Source organism: Squalius cephalus (assembly GCF_949319135.1).
Source record: "Squalius cephalus genome assembly, chromosome: 3".
Lineage (NCBI taxonomy): Eukaryota > Metazoa > Chordata > Actinopteri > Cypriniformes > Leuciscidae > Squalius > Squalius cephalus.
This window is the reverse complement of record NC_137124.1, coordinates 20,136,504-20,141,391: the sequence shown is the minus strand read 5'-3', so window position 1 is coordinate 20,141,391 and position 4,888 is coordinate 20,136,504.

Here is a 4,888-nt window from a genome sequence, read left to right as displayed (position 1 = left end):
TATCATGATAAAGAGGCTGAAGCACATCAAGCAAAAAAACACTTCTTTTGTCCTACAGTGTAAACTTTATATTCATCAGAAATAACTGTTACCACATTGTATCTGCTACAAAAGCAAGTATAAGCACATTCTTAATCATAATCATGCTGTCTGTCTGCATGAAATTGCTTGAGCGACAGAACCAGTCTACAGTCGAGCCATAGAGAGAGGCACAGAGTCATGGTGATGGATACACCACTGTGAACAGGAATAAGTGCGTTTGTGTGCTTGATAAAGACATGAGAGTGGCGAGAGGTGGAGACTGAAGCTGATTAAAGGAGGGAGAAGCTCCACTCCATCTTGTCTTGTGTCTTGCGTGTCTTATGATATCTTATCATTAGTTCCCCTGACAGTGATTTAGCAGCTGCTATTCTCTCTCATTGCCAGGGAACAGTGTTTAAAAGTAACCTTCTTTTAATAATCGTGGCCATTTGTCACCTCCGCTACTGTCAGAGTCGAGTGGAGGTAGTCAGACAGTACTTTTGAGGTGTGTGTGATTTTCCGGCCTAAGGGTCTCAGCGGGCTCAGTCTAGATAGAGGAGTCAGCAGGCCTTTAAGTCAAGTCAAGTCAAGTCATCTTCTTTAGGAGAATATCTGAACCCTTACATCCACTCATGAAGAGTCCAATCAGTCAGATGATGAATCAGGGTCAACACTGAATCAGAGGGGCTTATCTGGGCCACTTCCTGATACGCCTAACCTAATAGAGCAGGGGTGTTCAAACTGGCATCTGGGGACCCTCAGGGGGGCACGATGGGGTAATAGGGTAACATTTGAGAGAAGACAGTAAGAAATAAACTTCTATTTAGCATTAATGCATTAAACTGATTTAAAAATAAAGTAGCAGAAAGACATTTATTGTTACAAAAGACTTCTATCTCTATATTTCTTTCTCTATATTTGAAATAAATGCTGTTCTTTTAAACTTTCGATTCATTAAATGTGTCCATAAATATATTAAGCAACACTGTTTTCAACATTGCCAATAATAAGAAAAGTTTCTTGAGCAGGAAATCAGCATATTAGAATGATTTCTGGAGGATCCTGTGATGATGCTAAAAATTCAGCTTAATTCGATTTTAAAGTTATTTTATATTTTAATAATTTTTCCACAATATTGCTGTTTTTACTGCATTTTTGATTAAATAAATGAAGCCTTGGTGAGAGATTTCTTTCAAAAGCACAATCTTATATATATTTACATAAAAATATTTTAAATATTTCACAAAACTTTATGCATATTTTGTACATAAAATATATTTTTGAATGTTTTGAAAATATTTCAACATTTGTATTACGTTTGTAATACAAATATAATATGCAACATAATACACAAATTAATTTGAACTGAAAATGTTTCTCTAAAACAGTAAACCCCATTCTCTGAACCAAATTCTCAATAGCCTAAACCAATTTGTCGAATAAATCACTCTCTCTGTATAACATGAAACAAGTTCAGGTAGTTGGACACTGTTTGCAAATCTCATGCACTCTTTTTGCAAAACTCTAAACACATTCTCACTCACTAAAACACATTTCACACTGTGATGCACTCATGTTTCAAAATGCTAAACACAGGCAGGCAAAAGTTAAACACAACTACAACACTCTTGTCATTGTTTACACACAACGACTCAAAATTGTTCACACTTATTTCCAATGATGTGATGTGACCAAACCAACTGTACATAATACAAGTCGGTTCAGAGTGCCAAAATTGACTCAAAATGTTGCACTGAATGTTGATACCAACAATGGGATGGAAACAGGAGGGAGAGGAGGAAGAGTATGTGTGTAAGAGGTGGTGAACAAGGAGGAAGAGGACGAGGAAGAACAGGTGTGGAGAATGTTATCAAGGCTGGATCTGGCTTTTTATAGTTTTCCCCTTTACCTGCAGAGACGACATTGTCTGTAATGTGGAGAAACTCCTCCAGCCGGACCCAGCGTGAAGACGTGATGCTGAAGCAGAATAAAATCTCTCTCTCTGACCTTGATTTTACAGATGCACAACTCATCTGAGTGTACTTTACTGTAACATGCTTTTCATTTAGAGTTTTTTTTTACTGTAACCTTTTTGGCTTTCGCAGTTGGGTCACTGTATTTTCACAGTATACAAGTGCTGAATATACAGACATTCAATACTATACAATATTCAGTGCAATACTATACTTGCAGTGCATACAGTAGGCCTATATAATTATACCTACTGTAAGTTGTCATTACTATCATTTTATTACATACAGTAATTTCAAAATTAGTTTATTCAGAGTCAACTCTGAATGTAGTTTAAAGATTTGGTTTTGTGTTTAAGTTTTTGAGAAAGTGAGTGATGGTTTCAAGAAATGTGTAAAAAGTAAAAAAAGATACTATATTAATTTCATACAAAGAAATCATAAAAATTATAATTCAACAATAAAGTATTTTGATCATTTATTTAGGCTTTATCACTGTGACACATAAAAGCTGATCATTTAATTTTAGGAACAACATGCCTAATATGACAGGTACTGTTTGTCTCACACAGTATACATACATGAATATATGGGACTTATATTTAGCAAATAGCTTTTATTATATAGGAAGGTGGTCCCTCCCAAGTGTGTGTGTGCGTGCGTGCGTGCGTGTGTGCGTGCGTGTGTGTGTGTGTGTGTGTGTGTGTGTGTTGTCATTTAAGTTGTGTGAGTTTTCTATGTTCATTGTGTGCTTGTGTATGCTAGAATGTTTGCTAGTCTTGAATCTTCATATGAGATATTGTGTATAGTGTACAGATAAGGTTTATCATGAGTCACTCTGACAGCAGTCATTTTTCCTCAGCCTTGTTTCCTCCAGGCATCTGTGTTCTGTAACGGCAGTGCGTTGCAGTCTTCCGTATTCGTATACTCTGCTTGCACATGCAAGCGTGTGTGTGTGTGTGTGTGTGTGTGTGTACTCTTGTGTGCATGTTTGAGGAGAGATGAATGAGACTGTGTTGGATTCGGTGTTGTTAGTGCGAATGTGTTGACATTTTGTCAATACAGTATTGGCATTCCGGTTAAGCTGAGGATTAAGAGGATAAACGTGTAGTAAATGGATTGTTTGCTGTTGTGCCCACCATAAATCAGGTAGCGCCACTGAAACGCACACACATACAAGGTATAGGTTGCTTTCTTTCAAGTTATTACTTTACAATGGCAGAAAGGCCAGTTCTGTAGTGCCAAAGGCCATTAAGATGTCAAACATGTCAAATTTGTACATTCATTTCATGTGCTAAAGTGCAAGGTTGAACGCAAGTGTGAAATCTTAATTTGAAATCTCTCATGAGTAAAATAACACCACTTCTCATGATTTAACTGTACCTCCAACTTCATACGATGCGTAGTTCTGTAAAAATATTGGATTTCATTCGTCTATGCTCTGCTTAATCTGATAATCAGTGTGAATTAAAACATTAATGTAGTTTCTGCTGGGTTAGGATGAATGATAATCTATATGACACTAATGGAATGTGTTCTATGTTCAGCAGAGGTTGAACAAGTCATGAATCAAGAGATAATCAGAATGCTTTATGAAAATAAGATCTGCACACTGCACACTGTAAATTAAATGGATGTCAGTAACTTTTCTAACTTGTATTTTTGGACGGCTGATATGGGAATTAAAAAACTAATAAAAACTAGTACACAAGTAGCATTTTTTTTATTATCATGGCATTATCAGAACTTTAACATTCTTTATATATATAAAACATTTTATAATAAATAATGTTCTTTTTGGCTCTGGATTTAAATTGTTCTTTGGATTGGTCATAAATGTATTCTGGAACTGGCTTCTGGGGTTCTTTCTATATGTTGTAGTATGTTAGTCAGGTGAATCGTAAGTATACTGTATTTAGATGTTTATTAGCTTTCATGACCTTGAATGTGAGTGCTTGTGTTCTGATGTCACTTTTGTTTGTGTTAGTTTGTATGCATGTCATATTTATTTTTATATACAGGCCAGTATTTCATTGTGTGGTGTATATACGGTACGTGTAGTTGGTGCATAGATGGATTATCTGCATTGATTATCTGCGTGTATCATTAATTATCTAGGAAGTGCTCTCAAGGTCACAGGGCTGGAAATTTAATTATGCTGCCACTTTATTAAGTGGTCCATTTAAAAATGCTGAATTGCAGTAATTAATTTGGGGGGCAGTATTCCCACTGGAAATTATTATTTTTGCTCCTCCCTCCAGATTAAGGGTGTGTAAGTGTAAATGAACATGCAAAGGCAGTATTTCATCTCCTGTATGAGTTGACAGCTGCTTTATTGGTGGTCTTCTTCTTTGATGGCAGGGTCCTCACATCTGGAGTACCATACATGCAAGCACTCAGGCCAGCCTAACCGGTTGATCATTTTAAGCTCAACGCAGGCTTCAATTAGGATATTTAAGTAGCTTTTATAAATGTGCCTTAAATAAACTTAGGTGTGCATCTTGAGACGAAATCAATGGCACTGAAATATTTAATATATACAGTGCAAATTGCTTTCAGTTAAACCAGCTCAAAAAATGCTTTTTAGTCTGAGACTAGTTAAGCCTTGTCTGTGAAACCGGGAATATGTGCTATATCTATCTATATATATATATATATATATATATATATATATATATATACACTGTAAAAAGTGAACAGTTGGATCAACTTAAAAAAATTACTTCAATTGGTAACACCTAAAGAAATTAAGTTTTCTCAACTTAAATTATCACGTAAAACGTGATCATTACCATTGTGCAGAAGAGTAGGGCTTATGGTTAGGTTGTGAATAACTGCATTTTTTTTATATTCTGAAGCATATTGTTATATACATGTAGCAATAACTCTGCTAATGA